This window comes from Nicotiana tabacum, chromosome 5 (assembly GCF_000715075.1).
Source record: "Nicotiana tabacum cultivar K326 chromosome 5, ASM71507v2, whole genome shotgun sequence".
Classification (NCBI taxonomy): domain Eukaryota; kingdom Viridiplantae; phylum Streptophyta; class Magnoliopsida; order Solanales; family Solanaceae; genus Nicotiana; species Nicotiana tabacum.
Window position 1 is genome coordinate 14,436,910 of NC_134084.1, and position 18,889 is coordinate 14,455,798.

Below are 18,889 nucleotides of genomic sequence, written 5' to 3' on the forward strand. Positions count from 1 at the left end.
ATGAATTATAGTACTGTAGTTATGCATACTATTATGAATAGCTAATTTGTTATCTAGGGTTTTGATGGAACCTATTGGAAGATGATTTTCCTGTTACGTGAATATAGATATACCGCAATATTTTCTCTATTTGTTCAACTACGTTATTATTGTGGTTGGTTGAAGAGCTTTCAATCGGCTGTGCCTATTTAGTGTGTATTACTCAGGAGAGAGTGCATATTTAGGTAGTTGTTAAACAACATCACTCCTAACGTATATGAGGGACCAATACGAAGGGTTTAAAGGTGGGATTAGGGATAACGAAACCTTGATGCGATCCGAGTGAGCCATACTTAATGCCAGCTAGCGTAATTCGGGAGAATATGTCTAATAAATTGTGGTAATTATTCGGGAGAGAGTTACGACAGTAAGAGTGCTCATGATCCGTAGAGAAGATTTAGGCAAATTGATAAAAAAAACGTAGCAGAAATGATTCAGACAATAGAAGAAATCATAACTCTAGATCTCCTTAATCTTGTCTCCAACCCTTATCCTTGTTAATTAATAGTTTTACTGCATTCTAGTATTTGTTAGTTAATTAGATAAAAATAAACATTATAATCTTTATAATTAGGAAATTGTTTGGACTTGTATTTTTAGTGATATTGAATAATTGTAGCTAAGCCTTAGTTCTCTGTGGGATTCGACTCCGGACTTGTAAACCGGATTATATTTACAACGACCGCTTAGTCCTTTTTATAAGGCATAGTTGGACGTGATCAGGTATGGGAAAATTTAGAACCCATTTGGATTAGTTGATTACAAATAGTTGATATGCTTGAAATGTTGAAAAATATTTTAAGTGCTGAAATTAATTTTTTTTTTAAATAAACATTTACGTGTTTGGATAGACGTGCTGATATTGGTTATAAGCAGTTGATATGTTTGGTAGAAAAGTGCTGATGAGCTGTTCTTTTGTTAAAAAGACAAAAGTTCCCTTAAAAACTTTACAACAGATTATACATTAAAAAGTTTCTTTATAAAGAAAAGGGGATGAAACACGAATATGGAATGAGGAGAGAATTAGAAAATTTATCTTAGGAAAAATATTTTATGAATTAAAAATATTAAGAATTTGTCAATTACTAATGAATATCATGCCCATGAATTTTCCTACATTTAACTACAACTCATTTGAATGTGCCAGAACACTACACGAGCTGATGAACTTGTCACCACTGATTATTTTCGATTCACCAAAGCTTGACGATGTCAATCAATTTTTACTATATATTTTGATAGCCAAGATTTATGAGCCAGGTTGCATTGCGTAATATTTGCCTAATTTCCTACTTTTGGTAACCTAATCATTAATTGTCGATTGACTATTGATCATCCCTTTTTCCTTAGAAGTAATTGAACACACGTTCTGTTACACGACCCAAAATCTCACATGTCGTGACAGCGCCTATCTCGATACTAGGCAAGCAAATAACCTCAATAAATCACATTTTTTAAGTTTGAAAATATAATATTTAAAGTCAATACAAGAATCTCATTAATACCGACATAAAACACTCCCAAAACCCGGTGTCACTTAGTACATGAGCTCTAAATGATAACAAAGTCTGACTGACAAAGATACTGTGAAAATATAGAGCAGTACAATAACCGAAAGGAAGAAAGAGTCAAGGTTAGCGTACGCCAAACAACTACCTTGATGGTCTCCAACTAATAACACCCTGAGATCTAACAGTCATCTTATCCGGAAGCACCTGGAACTGCACACGAGGTGCAGGGTGTAGTATGAGTACAACCAACTCAGCAAGTAACAATATTAAATAAAGAACTGAAATTAGTGACGAGCTTCACAGCTAAGTCCAATTACAGTAGTTTCCAACATAAGAAAAATATCCATGCTTGCAAATTCAACAATTAAGGCCCACACAGTAATTTCATATCAAGTTTGACTAAACAGAAGGGTATGGACCCGTCCAGTTGTTTCGTGAGTTACAGCTTTGTTCTCTATTTTTCTGCTTCATTTGTGTTCCTAAGTTGTACTATGTCTTACCAGGTCAGTTGGTTCGGGTCCGAAGTGGTTTTGGAGGAAAGAGTTTAAGATGGAAAAATTGACCGGATATTGACTTATGTTTAAACGATCTCAAATTTGAATTTTTATGGTTTCGTTAGCTCCGCTAGGTGATTTTGGACTTGGGGCCGCGTGTGGAATGTGATTTGGAGGCACGTGGTAGAATTAGGCTTGAATTGGCGAAAGTTAGAATTTTGGCAATTTTGGTCGGTAGTGGACATTTTGATATCTGGGTCAGAATGGACTTCCGAAAATTGGTGTATGTTTGTGGTGTAATTTCTGACGTGTGTGAAAAATTTGAAGTCATTCAGACGTGATTTGATAGGTTTTGATGTCGTTTGCGGAATTTGGACGTTCAGAAGTTCTTAGGCTTGAATCTGAGTGTAATTTGGTGTTTTGGTATTTTTTTTAGTGATTCGAAGGTTCGACTAAGTTCGTATAGGGTTATATGACCCGTTGGCATGTTTGGTTGAGGTCCCGGGGACTTCGGGTGTGTTTCGGGTGGTTGACAAAACAAGTTTGGAATTGGAAAAATTGCTGAAATTGAACTCAATTGTCATAACCGCACCTGCGGAGTGGTAGCCGCAGGTGCGAGCCCGCAGAAGCGGGTAAGGAGCTGCAGGTGCGGCCAAGGCTGGGTGGGATGAATCATAGGAACGAAGAGGTGTGCGCATCTGCGAGCCCGCAAGTGCAACGATGGTTCCGCAGAAGTGAAGGTAGGGAGTTTGGCTATTTTCGCAGAAGCGGAGAAATGATCGCAGGTGCGGTATCTAGGACGCATGTGCGACGTCAGTGTTTAAGTAAGGTTTCGTAGAAGTGGAGCTCTTACCGCAAAAGCGGCTCCGCAGGTGCAAATATTGGACCACAGGTGCAGAATTATGAACCTGTAAACAGAACACTTCACGAATTTTTCACGTTTTCGCCATTTTTTAATGCAGACTTTAGAGCTTTTGGGAGGATGTTTGAAGGGGATTCAAGGATATTCATTGAGGTAAGTTTCTTGAGCTTTAATATCATTAGCTAAGGTATTTTCCGTTGAATTATTACCTAATTAGTGGAATTTTGAAATAAAAATTGGGGGTTAGGGCTTGGAATTTGGAAAGAGTAATTTGGGGATTTGAGTGACCAAATGATGTTGGATTTTGATGAAATTGTATGGGTAGACTCGTGAGTGAATGCGCCTTCTAGTTTTGTGATTTTTACTAGATTTCAAGACATGGGACCGGGGGCCCGGGTTGAGGCGATTTCGGGATTTGGGCATGATTTAGTAGTTTGTTTTGTGGAATTGGTCCTTGGCATATATTGATTGTGTTGTATTGCTTTTGACTAGATTCGAGGTGTTTGAAGGCCGATTCGAGAGGCAAGGCCATCGCGGAGTAGGATTTGGCTCGGATTGAGGTAAGTAACAGTTATAAATCTGGTCTTGAGGGTATGAAAACCCCGGACATTGTATCTTGAGATTATTTTGGACGTGACGCACATGCTAGGTGACGAGTGTGTAGGCGTACACCAAGGGGATTGTGACTTGGTCCGTCCCGTAGAAATTGTAAAATTGAACAACATGTTGCTACCTCTTTGTTATCTATGTGTCATGAAAGATTGACTGTAAATCATGTTAGAAACCTTGTTTAGGTTATATGTTGGCATTGTTGGGTCCCGTAGGGGCCGCATTACTTGTTGAATTGCCTTTTAAATGCTAGTTGTACTCAGTCACAGTTTTTACTCATATATCATATCTTAGTCTCTGTATTTTATATGATACTTCATGTTATTGTTGTTTGGACTGATTGTCCTGATTTCTAAGAGCCCGAGAGGCTGGAGAGATTGATGACTGAGTGAGGCCATGGGCCTGATTATGAAGATATTTATGGGATCAGGCTGCGCACCGCAGCATGTTTTATTGATTTATGACTGAGTAAGGCCGTGGGCCTGATTGATTTATTCCATGATTGGTTTGTTGTAGCGTTTGGGATGAAGGAGCCCCTCTAGAGTCTACACACCTCCAGTGAGCGTAGGTACCTACTGAGTGCGAGTACCGAATGCCGAGTGACAAGTGATTATGAGTGACTGGGAGGAATGAGTGATTGTGAGATTGTAGTGGATTGGGAGGACTAAGAGATGATTGCCGGAGAGGCAGTATTTGATTACATTATTGATGCACCCTGTTGCCTTATTTCCATGTTTTGGAAAACTGTTGAAAAATATTCTTATCTGGTTTTACTTGAAATTGACTAAAATAAACTAATTTGACTTGAATTACTAGAACTTGGGAAGCATGGCTATTTTCCTTTATGAAATTATTGAAAATGAACAAAACTGCATAGCTCGATCTTCAATTCCTTATTTATTATTGTTACTTACTAAGTTGGTATACTCACGTTACTCCCTGCACCTCGTGTGCAGATTCACGAGCTGTTGGACGCGGTGATTTTTGATAGTACTCGTAGCTGGTCATTGGAGATCTCGAGGTAGCTTCCGGTATTCGCAGCCCTGCTTTCTTCTTTCCTATCATTCCCAGTTTCTGTATTTTATATTTCAGACTATGTTAGTCTTGTTGGTTTTCAGATCAACTGTGTTAGATGCTCATGACTAGCGACACCCCGATGTCGAGCTTTATTCCTGCACTTATTTTTTAGGTTCACCCCTTATTATGGCAAAGATTTTAGTTATTTTAAGAGTTTTAATTATTTCTGATTATTGTTGAAAGTGTTTTCGTAATGTCGGCTGGCCTAGTATCATCGACAGTTGCCATCACGACGGGTAGTGTTTTTGGGTCGTGACAAGTTGGTATCAGAGCCTAGGTTACATAGGTCTAACAAGTCATGAGCAAGTTTAGTAGAGTCCTTTGGATTGGTACGGAAACGTCTGTACTTATCTTCGAGAGGCTAAAAAACCTTTAGGAAACTTCCCGTTCTCTAATTCTTATCGTGCAAATCTGTTGATTCTGGTAACTAAACTTTTGTTATTCTATTCTGTCACAGATGGTGAGGACACGTGCTACCGGTCAGGACAGACAGCCATCAGTACCACCAATTGGGGCCGCGAAAGGTCGAGGCCACAGTAGAGGCTGTGGTAGGGGCAGGGGTGTAGCCTGCACAGCAGCTAGGGCAGCACCTACAGATCCACCAGTTGCCCTAGTACAAAATCAGGTCCCAGCTATGGATGCGCTAGCGGGACCAGCTTAGGAACTAGTTGTTCCATTCGTGATTCCAGGTCTTCAAGAGACATTAGCTCAGATTCTGACCGTGTGCATTGGCCTTGCTCAAACTGTCTCTGTTGCCACTACAGTAGCCACTTCCCAGGCCGTGGGAGGCAGTCAGACTCCCGCCGCCTGCACACCCGGGTAGGTTTTCCAAGGACTTCAGACACCGGGGGAATCACTAGCCCAGCAGGTTGCACCTGCTCAGAAATATGTGGTTCCAGTCATGCCTGATGATGAGCAGCGTAGATTGGAGGGGTTTGGTAGACTTCAGCCTCCGACTTTTAGTGGTGCAGAGGGAGAGGATGCCTAGGGTTTCTTCGATAAGTGTCAGAGAATTCTTCGTACAGAAGGTATTTTGGAGACCAGTGGGGTCTCGTTCACTACTTTTTAGTTCTCTAGAGCTACCTTCACTTGGTGGGAGGCTTATGAGAGGCGTAGTCCTGTTGGTGCATCCCCTTACCTGGCAACAGTTCTCCATTCTCTTCGTGGACAAGTATATGTCGCAGTCCCACAGAGAGGAACTGTGCAGGCAGTTCGAGCAGTTGCGTCAGGATGATATGACTGTGATACAGTACGAGATGAGTTTTTCTAAGTTGGTCCATCATGCTATTTGGTTGGTTCCCACAGATAGGGAGAGGATCAAAAGGTTTGTTGATGGCCTCACATATCAACTGCAGATTCTTATGACTAAAGAGGGGGTGTCTGGTGCTTTTTTTGAGGAGTTTGTTGACATTGCTCTAGATATAGAGTCGATTCCCTGCCAGGAGCGAGTAGAGAGGGAGGCTAAGAGACCTCGTGGATCTGGTAGTTTTGGTAGTGTTCCTTTTGGAGGTCAGTTTCACCACGGTAAGGGTTGTCCTTTCAGGCATGCTCAGACGACTCGTCCAGCTCACCTTGGTGTATCATCTGGCCATGGTTTTCACAGTTCTCAGCAGGGTCACTCATCTCTCAGTGCTCTTCCAGCTTAGGGTTCGTCCCTTGCTCCATCGGTTCAGGGCTAGTCTATTGTAGGTTCATCTACCAGTTTTCCCGATGCTCGTGGTTCCCTTCAATCCCCACCACCACCACCACCAAGGAGTTGTTTTGGGTATGGGGAGTTTGGGAATATATGGAGGTAGTGTCCTCATTGTCAGGGATGTCCAGAGCAGCAGAGGGGTCAGGCTGCATCTTTAGCACCAGTTACATCGCCATCCGCCCAGTCAGCTCAGGGTAAAACTCAGTGAGCTAGGGGTCGCTCAAGAGGGGGAGGCCAATCAGGCGGAGGTCAGACCCATTTATATGCTCTTCTAGCCAGGCCAGATGTTATTGGTTTAGATACTGTGATTACAGGTATTATCTCAGTCACCGAGATGCTTCGGTATTATTTGACCCTGACTTTACTTATTCATATGTGTCATACTTTGCTCATTATCTAGACATGCCCCGTGAGTCTCTAGCTTCATCTGTTCATGTATCCACCCTAGTAGGCGATACTATTATTGTGGACCGTGTGTATAGGTTGTGTGTACTGACCATTGGGGGATTGGAGAATATAGTGGATCTTCTATTGCTTAGTATGGTTGATTTTGATGTGATATTGGGTATGGATTGGTTGTCTCCCTATCATGCTATTTTAGACTGTCACGCTAAGATTGTAATGTTGGCGATGTTGGGGTTACCTCGAATTGAGTGGTGATGTCATTTAGATTATGTTCCCACTAAAGTGACTTTATACTTGAAGGCCCAACAGATGGTTGGGAAAGGTTGTTTATCCTATTTGGCCTTTGTGAGGGATGTCAGTGCAGAGACTCTTACTATTGATTTAGTTCTGGTGGTGAGGGATTTTTCGGATGTGTTTTCTGCAGACCTGTCAGGCATGCCGTCAGATAGGGATATTGACTTCGTAATTGATCTGGTGTCGGGCACTCAGCCCATTTCTATTCCACTGTACCGCATGTCACCGTCTGAAATGAAGGAGTTGAAGGACTAGCATCAGGAGTTCCTTGAGAAGTGGTTTATCAGGCCTTATGTCTCACCTTGGGGTGCACATGTTCTATTTGTGAAGAAGAAGGATGGCTGTAATAATCCAAAATATTTTTTTTAAAATACTTATTAATTGTGAAACTAGAGAATCAATTCTTATTTATAGTTATTGAATCAAATATTGAGTCCGAAACTTTTTTGATGGTTTTTTGGACAAAAAACACGTGTCTAATGTTTCAAAAAAATGTTACGTTTCTAAGTAAAACGTAGTACTATATTGCGTTTTACTTTAACAGAAATTTGGCCGTTAAAGTAAAATGCAGTATAGTACTGCATTTTATTTTTAATTTTTTTTTTACTAATTCGTAGAACTATACTGCGTTTTACTTAAAATCAGTACAACACATTTGTTTTTTTTGTAAAATGCAGTATAATAATGCCTTTTACCTGAAACGTACTATTATACTACGTTTTACTCTGATTTTTGGCCCCACCAATTAACTGACATAACAATCTTTTAAATACATAAAATGTAGTATTGTACTGCATTTTACATAGAAAAATTCTTGGACTTACGTTATTTAAAGGCGTTTCAATTTTTTGAAAATCCATTCAATACTTTACTTCAAACTTACGTTCATACTTCTCTCTTCTTCTTATCAATCATTTTTTTACAACGTCTGAAGTGCCAAAAATAAGGGTTTCACTATATTGGGGGGTGAGGTTGTGCTGGAGAATAACTCTGTGAGGTATAGCTCACCTCCACAGTGTCATGTTAAATTGCCGCTTACTATAGAGTACAATAAATTGGTATCGTTGTTACGTACAAAAATGAGTGATAGGAGGTGTTTGGTTAACCTTAAAGTAACCGGTAGATTTTCGTATTCAGTGACTCCGTAGGGGTTTGCTTTTTATTCTGAGTTTAACATCGAGGATGATGAAACTCTTAGAGATGTTTTACGTATTTCGGATGAATACAGGGAATGTATTGTAATAAAATTATTGGAAATGTACGTCAAGGTGGAAGACGTTTCCAATAATGAGGGCGTGTATAGTAGGGATAACCCCCAGTCATCGGGTGGTTATTCTGGAGCAGTTTTTGCCGGACAGATTGCTGATGAAAGAGCTTGCCTTGATTTAAACTTGTCACCACCGGCGAATGAGCAACCACAAAATAATTTTTTGACTTTATATAATAAACAAGACGACTAGTAAACTTCAATTTTACTACGCTTTAGCGATGTTTATTTTATGTTTTAATTAGATTTGTATTAACACTCATATTTTTCATAGGGGGTACCGTCCGGATATGAATTTTACAAGTTATGACCCCGCCCCTTGTTGGAATATGCGTAGTTCTGGAGTATTGGACCACGGTGGTCCATCCGGGAGTCATCGCCAACAAGAAAATATCCATCATGAAACGTCAAGACAGTACGACTTGTAAGTAAAATGATATAGCTATATCTAAAGTATTTATCTAGTTGGGAAACTTGTCATTTTGTTCTTTTTATGTAGTGAAAATGAGCTTCTTAAAGCTCTTGACCACATACAGTTGCCCATAGACGACGTATTTACTCGTGATTTGGCAGATGCGCAGAGTCAAGAAGATGATAGTGATTATGACAACAATGCGGATGAGTCTGGGGATGACACACCCTTCCATGATGAGGGTGATGATGAGGAGGAAGTGAATGTTGAACCTGAGCTGACGAGGGAGCATGTTCCTCCACCTCCCGCTGGACCAAGAGTGTACGAGTCCCACGTGCCATTTCATGAGCGGAATATTCCCTACCTTGATAATTTTCCAAGCATGCCGAACGTGGATGCCCTCACAAGGGATGATGATGTATTTTGGTCAGCGATGTAGGATGAGTCTAGACCAGCTGTTCTGACAAAGGGCATGTATTTCCCCGAAAGTCTCGCCTAATTAGGGATGTAAAAATCTACAGTACAAGAGAGTGCCGTGAGATGACGGTAAGTGAGTCAACTACGGAGAAATATAAGGTTGTATGCCATAGAGACTTTATGGGTTGTCACTGGATGTTGTGTGCCACCAAGAAGAAATCAGGTTTGTGGAAAGTGGGTAAATTTATTAGCGAGCACAGATGTGAAATGGACACATACAATGAGAATCACTTTAACTTGGATGTGGACTTGATTTCTCTTGTCTTGATTCCATATTTGGAAGTGTCCATTAGGTTCAAGATTAAAGAGTGTATTACAGCTGTCCACCAGGAGTATGGTTGTACTATAACCAAAGGAAAGGCATATCTCGGTCACAAACGTGCCTTTGAACTTATTTATGGCGACTGGGATAAGTCTTTTTCAAATCTGCCCAGGTACATGGCTGCACTGCAACACTTTAATCCCGGGACTGTTGTTGAATGGAGGCGTGAGCGGAGTCCGGACAGACCCGAATATATTTTCAACTATATGTTCTGGTCATTTAAACTAGCAATTGATGGTTTTGTGCATTGTCGTCCTGTTATTTCCATAGACGGTACTCATGTCTATGGAAAGTATGATATTAAGCTTTTGATTGTAGTTGCAGTAGATGCCAACGGGCAAATATTTCCACTAGCTTCTGCCATATGTGCCAACGAAAGCGAAGAGACATGGACGCTTTTTTGAACCACTTGAAGCAGCATGTTGTCAAACAGCATTCAGGTATTTGTCTAATATCTGATCGGCATGGTGGTATTTTAAATTTTGTACGTCACTTTCCTGAATGGCAGGAACCATATGCATACCACCGTTACTGTGTGCGTCACCTGAAGGCCAATTTCCAGAAGAAATATCCTGACAAGGCCTTGCATGACTTAATGTGGATGGCTGCAACTGAGCACCAGCAGTGCAAATTCACGAGGCGCATGGAAGCGATCCGGCAGTTAGAACCACGAGCCTATACTTGGTTGATGGGGCATGAGCTTCACATATGGACATTGCATGATGATGGCGGCAGACGATGGGGAACCCTCACTACAAACGTGTCGGAGTCATTCAACGGCTTGTTGAAGTCTGCTCGTGGTCTGCCTGTCACTGCCATAGTCTGCATGACATTCAAACAGAGTGTGGAGAGGTTTGTTGAAAGGCATGTATCTACATCAGCATTGATGGACAGGGGTGTTCAATTTATGCCAATACCCATGAGAAGATTTAAAAGGTCCAGGAGGCGAGCATAGTGGCATTCATTTCTTCAGTACGATCATGAACGGGGTATTTTTAAAGTTAAGACCGCTATCCGTAGACACCGTGGGAATAATCTACAGACAGTGAATGAAAATAGAAGGTTGTGTTCATATGGGAAATGGACCATATACCACATGTCGTGCGCACATGCGTTGAAGTGCTTTCAACAAGTTGTATATGGGGAAAAAAACTATATTGATAGGCAATACAGTGTTGATGCATGCGTAGACACGTATAGTGGGAAGTTACAGCCATTAGGTGCTGAGCATTATTGGCTGTCGGAACCTTTTAAGATGGTATGTAACAAGGACTATTTGCGCAAGCTGCAAGTACAAAAGAGAACGCGTATACGGAACCAAATGGATGTTGGTGACATCGTTTATCCGCATAAATGTAGCATATGCTCACAAACAGGACACGACCGTCGTAAATGTCCTTCAGGTGGTGTGCGTGGTGGTGGTAATCCATCTCCTGGTGCAAGTTCGTCGAATGTACCCAACTATCAAGGATACCCCTAATCTTTTGTTTTGGTATTGTTTTTTGTAATACGTGTTTGTACTTATGTATGTTGCATTATATATCAAATAAACTTAGTACACATACATGCCATACATGCCAATACATGCCACTTCAATACATGCCATACATGCCACTTCAATTAAAATAAAACATTACTACAGCACAAACACAAACATAACAGGCCAACATAATAAAAATACATAAAATATGAAAAATACACTAAACACATACATGCCAATATTTAGTGTCGGTTGCCATTTATTCTCCGCTCCAACCACTTAAATCGTTCTTCTATTTGTTCTTTTTCTTCTTCTACCTCTTTCAGTTTTGCCTTCACCTCCGCAAGTTCCCGTTTATATTTTTTTTACATTCCTTTTGTGCTTTACAATTCCATTGTGCTTTTCATTTTTCTTCTCCCACCTCCTTTAGTTTTGCCCTCATTTCTACAATAATTCTATCGCTTTCTCTTTGTGTTTCCCGTTGGCATAAACACATATTATGAAGAAAATGCAGTTGTTCTCTATAGCATTCCTGATAACATGGTTCATCAACCCATTCCTCAAAATCACAAATAGGTTCACCGGGAACCTTGTATAACTGGTTCATACAGCACCAGTAGCGGCGTCCAACTTCACCACCGTCCCAACAATTTTGCATCGAGCATTCTTTTCCATAGTTGCACTTTGGTGGACGAAGAGGTTGAGCCATTTAATGAAATATTTGCTTTTAGTAAAAAACCTTACTTTTAATGAAATATTTGCTTTTACTAATTTTTGAGCAAACAAAATAACTACAATGAGGCCTCTATTTATAGGCGAGATTTAATATATAAAGCGTGGTATAGTACTGCGTTTTATGGAGTTGTCTTGTCGTTCTGAAAAAAGATTAAAACCCTGTGAAAAAAGCTGCTTTATTGCAGAAAATTTTAATATATAAAGCGTGGTATAGTACTGTATTTTATGGAGTTGTCTTGTCGTTCTGAAAAAGATGAAAACCATGTGAAAAAAGCTGGTTTATTACAGAAAAATTTAATATAATGCGTGGTATAGTACTGCGTTTTATGGTTTTAGTTATCCTTTGTGCAGTGATGGTTTTAGTTCTACTGTTTGTTTTTGTGTTACGTTTGCAATGTTTGTGTTTCTTGTGTAATATTTAAGTAAAATTGTTGTTCAAACGCAATTAAAATAAAAATGTTGTTAAAAGATAATTGTTACCATTATTTACATAATGCACTATTTACACAAACTAAAAACATAAGTAAATCAGTGAGTCTCGCAACCTGTGTGCTTCAGTGTTGCTGCCGGCCTAAGTCGCATCCCCTGCCTCACGGGTACACTATCTGGATCATCGTCATCAAGCCGCCTCTTTATGTGAGGATGTGCAGCAACATTGACACCACAGCTGGCAGGATCAGAAGAATATACCGTCGGGCCGTCAGCAACCTACAAAACAAGTAGTAATCTTAGCATGTGAAAAAGTATATTTGTATTGTACGTGTTGAGTCAAAAAATATTTTCTCACCGTGGTCTCGTCGGCTGCCTGAGTATATGCATCTGTGGTATCCTCATCAAAGCATGTAGTGGCCTCAAAGATGGGCTGGGACAAAACATACATAAGAAAGTTAAAAATTAATTAATGTCAGCTCATTAAGGAAAAGAAAACAAATTTAAATTTTAAAGTAATACAAACATACCTGCCCCTGTGGTAGATCTGCATCAACCGCTGGGGATGAGGCATAACTCAACCTGCGCCCGCCATCCACGTCCCGGGTAGGCTGATCCTCAGCTGCGGTAGATGGGCATGCAAAGTACTGGTCTACATCCCCGTCGAATGTACCCGTGATCGACAATGCTCCTTGTAAGCACGTGATTTTTGCCCTATATGAGAATTACTCCCAAAAAATTCAAAATAAAATGATTTTCCTTGGTGTGCAATTTTGTGATATTTTTATGATATTTTTGGATAATTATTTGTATTTGTCTGTACATGTTTAGTTGTTAAATTAATAAAAAATACAAAAATATATCGCATTTTGCATGTAGGATGTAATTCTACAATTTTTAGTAATTAAGTTTGTTTTACAAAAATTGAAAATTACAAAAATAGGCATATTTTGCATTTTTAGCATTTAATGTCCAAATATACAATTTTATGCTTAATTATTATTTAATTGTGCGTTAATTGTTATTGGGAGTTAATTTGCGCTTTTATAACTTAATTTAGTTCTTAATAATAATTTAAGTATTTTTTATAATTTAGTTTTAGAAAAATAAAAGAAGAAAAGAAAGCAAAAATACAAAGAAAAATCGGATTGGGCCACTTCTTCAATTGTAAGCCACAGGCCCAAAAAATTGTCCAACCTTCCCCACGACCCGGTCCATTTCAAACCGGGTCGACCCGGTCCGCCCCATAACCCCAATACCCAACCCCTCTACATTTTTCATTTTTGTCCAACACAAAACAAAACAAAAACCCAAACCCTAAAACACTAAACCAATCCGCCCCGCCCCCCTTCTTTCTCTTCATCTTCTCCAACCTCCAAGCCCCACCTCCCATGGTTGCCCCTTTCCCTCCATCCTCACGTCCAAGCAGTCCGCCATCGTCATCTCCTGCTTTGTCATCACCATGTTCGCCATTGCTGCGTCTTCGTCGTCAACCATCATCCATGGCTGCCATGGCTAGTGCATCCATCGATGCCACTGCTGCGTCTTTAATGCCCATGGCTTCTACTGTTCTTCACCTCCAGCTGCTGCTGTTTCTGTGTTCAACTTCGCCTTCAATGGCCGACTGTGTCGTCGACTAAACGACCAGCTGCTTCACCACAGTCCGTCGACCAGCTCTACTGTGCCGCGATGCTGCTTCGCCATGTTGCTGCTGCGACCACGCGACTGCTGCTGCTTCCTCACCGCGACAGCTGCTTCTGCTTTCTTCTCCAACTGCTCCTCGCCGCTTCTGCTGTTGCTTCATCTTCTTCGTTTCGTCAAAGTTCGAGGGTTTTTCGTTGAGTCGAGGTCCGGTACGTCGAGTTTTCTGTCCGAGTTTTCCATTTCCGTTCGCCGTTGGTCATTCCTAGTTAGTTGTATTTTGAGTTCCTCCGTATTTTGTTTTTGATATTCTCAAATCTAAAATCGGTAAATGTTTGTTTTATTCATTATTTTGTGAATTTTTCAGTTTGTTTCATGTTTGTTTCATTGTTCTTATTTATTGTTTAGGTAAAAGTTGTTAGTTTAATGTTGGTTAGATACAAATTGAAGTTTAATTAATTATCTCTTCAATTTGTTTCATGTGTTTTATGTATTTTTCAGAAATTGTTAATATTATTAAATTCAAGTTTAAGTTCATAATTGTTTCTTCGTCGATCTTGTTATTTGTCTAAAAGAATTTAGTTGTAATAGGGACATATGTTGGTTTAATCGTTTGAATCCATCATGTTTGTTGTCTAAAATGGATTTAATTCATGTTCATCTTGGTTTGAAGTTCATTTTAATCCAGTGATTTAATGTGAGTTTATGTTTTGGTTTTTGATTCGTTGATGAATCATGTATTGTGTTGTTAATATTATTGTTTCATTGCTCATCCATTTTTTGGTTTAAGTTAACCAGGATTGGTTCCCAATATGGTTGATTTATTCACATTAATTTGATGTTGTTCATCTGTGTTCATATGAGTTGTTGTTGAATTTGTTTAAGAAATTGGTCATATTGGCTATATTTTGGTTGAGTTTGATTAATTGATTGGTTATAGTTGATGGGGGTAGTTTGGTAAATCGCAGTACGTGCAGGGGTAAAATGGTAATTGCAATAAGGTCGGAGGGGTAGTTTGGTAATTGAACATTTTGAATAATTCTTTATGTTAAGCATGGGGGACAAAATGTAATGGGGTGGGGTTTGATATAGTTGTTTAATATAAATGGGGGACAAGACAAAATGTAGTGTGGGGGGGGGGGGGAATATGGTAATTATTTATGGTAGGCATGGAGGACAAGATGTAATGAGTTGGGTTGATATATTTGTTTAATGTAGTGGGGGATGAGTGGGAAGATAATGGGTTTGGTAGGAGAAAGTGTGGTTTTATTAATGGATTAAAGGGTTTGGGATGGAAAATAAATAAGAGGTCTTGAATCAGATTTTAGGAGGAGAATAAGAAAAAGAACGGACAGAGAAGAATAGAGAGAAAAAAAGAGCTGAATATTTAAGAGAAAAAGAAAAATTCCGAAAAATATTTAAACTTTCAAATAAAAAAAAAAACTAAAAAAATCTTCTGCTTTCTTTCATTGTTTGAAATAAGCATTAATTGTTGTTGTTTCATAAAAGCTTGAAGCTTTTGTTTTGGGATTACTACTCCACCGGTCTGTTCCTGGGTTGCAACTGTTGCTGGACTGTTATTGCTGTGCTGTATTGTTATTACTGCTGTTGATTCTCATCTTCATCTTCTTTTGTTTCCAATATCAGGTACACAACTGACACGCTGATTATTGTAAACTGAAACAGGAAGCATGAATACGAAAATGAAGAGTTGAATTCTAAATTTACTTTAATTATATTCTGAAGTTTATTTGAATGTATAAATTATTTAGCTTGCAAAAATCAGAATCATGTAGCTATTTAATACATATAGTGGAATATCCGCCGATAGCTTAACGGATGAACTATCTATATATCGCCTAAAAATAAATAAATGGTGTAGTAACTCTGCCGAGTAAAAAATCTAACGAATAGGCCATCTAGTAGGAACTTGGTAGAAATATTGTTTAGTTAAATAATATTGGTTAATTTCAGCATGTAAATGGTCTAGGATTAAAATTAGATTGCTAAGTTTTTTTTTAATTTGACAAACTGAGAGCATGTCTAGTATAATGTAACTAGGTAATAACATGTGAATAAGACGGCCCAGGTCTAGTTTTATGTCATACACGTTGGGCCTCGGCCTGCAGTGGCAACGGACTGTCCTGTTTGCATCATTTTCAGATTTTATGAATCATATTCAAAATTCATCTATAACAACTCAAGCATGTAAATAAATTAAGATATTTTCTCTTTTATTTTGTAGAGACAAATTTCAATAGAAAAATGTAGGCATTTTAGGACTGTCCTTTTAAAAATAAAATGAGACGAGCCTCGCTTAATAAAATGTATAGATTGCGGGGCCCTCATAAAATGTATGTATTAATTACTTAGAACTCGGGATCGGCCGCTTAGCGAACTTCACGGTTGTCCCCAAATAATAAATACGCTAATCGCTTTAGGCGCGATTTAATAATAATACATTCTTAAACACGGGTGCGCATTTATGTGACCCAAATCCAAATCCCAAAACATTGAATAAAAATACGTTCCGGATCGCGGGTGCATTTTATGTGACGCAATCCAAAGACATGTTTTTAAACGATGTTCACATTCTTTTAAAAAATATAATAATAAAAGCGGCTAAATGATAAAATTTGCACATAAGTTTATAATACGTATTATATCAGATAATCAAGCCAAATATAACAGTTGAGCGACCGTGCTAGAACCACGGAATTCGGGAATACCTAACACCTTCTCCCGGGTTAACAGAATTCCTTATCCGGATTTCTGGTTCGCGGACTGTAATACAGAGTCATGCTTTTCCTCGATTCGGGATTTAAATTGGTGACTTGGGACACCCTAAATCTCCCAAGTGGCGACTCTGAAATAAATAAATAAATCCCGTTTCGATTGTCCTTTAATTGGAAAAATCTCATTGTACCCTCGTGGGGGCGGAAAAAGGAGGTTCCACACTCCTGACGGGGTGACATGCGATGCTGGCAGAGATAGCTGAAGGTTGTACGAAGGCATGCTGCTGGAAGGCTCATCTACCCGAGGTATATAATCCGGCTGATCATCTCCAAGCGCCTCAACTCCAAAGTCCTCATCATGTCCCTCAATAGGTGGGTCGACAGGTGCCTCAACACCCCCTTGCTGGGGACCACCTCCTCGCCATCCCCCGCGACCTCGTGGGGCACCCCTCCCTCGTGCCCTACCCCTACCTCGTGGGACACCCCTACCCCGATGGTAGTCTTCTGGCGTCGTATACTGAGCCTCGTGGTCTAACCTCGCGACATCTCTCGCCTGAAACAGGGTCTGACGAGCCAACTGTGCCACCCGTCGGCCATAGTCAACGACTGCAGGGATGTCGGTATGCTTCTGCATCTCCTGTCCCAACTGGTAGAGGTGATGATGCCCAATAGCCTATGAAACATTTAAAATATTAATTAAATAACGCTATATCACAATTATACGATATTAATAAGCCAAAAAACATACCAGTGCCTCGTGCCTCCCGGCGTATGGTCTATAGCGCTCGCCAAGTACATGAATGGGGTTCCCGATAATCAGTCGGGTATGACGGCAGTACCATGATGCATACATATGAATAGTGGCCTCCTGGGTAAATGTAGGTGCTGGTGGAATACGGTCAGCTCGCTACTCCTCCCAACTTTGGACCTGCTGGTCTAGCCATCCCATATATATATCATCCATCCTGGCACGGTCATCCCGCTGATAGTGTGTAGCCACCCATCCAAGCTCCCCCAGTATAGGCTAGGGACAGTGAAACTGGCGAAGCACATGCTCTGTGGCATGATACTCAACCATATCGAAGAAGATCATCGGGACGGAGGTGCTCCAAAGTAGTCGATCGACTGAGTAATAAACGAGCATCTGAGCTAGTAACTCGTCGCTCTATGGCGTCCAAATGAACTACCAAATAATAACATAAAAGTGAGTATGGCAACACAACTCAATTTAAAACAAGTAAGTGTAGGTACATATTTACCTGTCTGTCCACCAGCATACCTAGCACATCCCTAATAAGGGGGAGATTATGATGATCATCGGTCCCTCAGTAGTTCCCACGGCGGAGAATCCACCTAGAAGCTAGAGGAAGAAATGGATAAGCCTCACCGGGCGCAAGTGGTGGTAGATGTGGCTGCAACGACATAATCCGCTGCCAGGCCCAAACCTAAGATAAAAGGTTGATGTAAAATTTATGATTCATTTCGACCATATAGAATTCGGAATAATGAACAGAGTATTCAAAAATGTTGTCACATGTAGGAGGGGTAGAAAACCACATATGTCCACCAATGGGCCCATGCTCGACCGGCACATGCTCCTATACAGGTATGCGAGAACAGCAGCACCCTAGCTATACTGGGGTAAAGCATCAAGCTGCTGACTGGGGTAAAGCATCAAGCTGCTGAAGATGATGGAGAAAGCGCATACTCACGAGACTCCCCGAAGTGTTCAGGAACAAGACACAACCGAAAAACAGGAGCAACGCCAACCACGTGTACCTCTCAATATGGATATCCTCCGTCTCATCCGTAATGTCTGGGTGCAAAACAGCCATATGATCTCTAATGGCTGACAAAGCAACGCGACTGCCCCCAGCGTCACCCTAATGTCTATAACCAGTAAAATACCCCATCATATCCAAAAACTGTGCACGCATCATGGATCTAATGTACTGGGGCAGTGCCACGGCCCATCCATCTACGCGTAGCCCGTATAAAGCCTGAACATCCTCCAGCGTGATGGTGGCCTCTCCAGTGGGCAAGTGAAAAGTGTGCGTTTCCGGTCGCCACCGCTCTACCAAGGCCGTGATGAGAGACCAATCAAGCTGCATCCGTCCAAGCTCAAAAATCGTATAGAAGCCCGTAGCATGTAGGCGCGCGACTACGCGGGCATGGAAAGGATGCTCCACGATGAACTCCCACAAATCGTCAGGTCTCCTGGGGCGGAGAGCCTGCATCGATAGTTGTCCCTCCCATACAAAGGAGGACCTATGGTCGCCCTGCAACACTAGTAGCTGATCCTCGGCAGGTCCAGGATGCGCAAGCGGAGGAAAGTTCATGTCGTATACTATAATTTAAACAAAATTAATTGTGTGTGTTAGTTTAAGGAATTAAATAATTAATTATA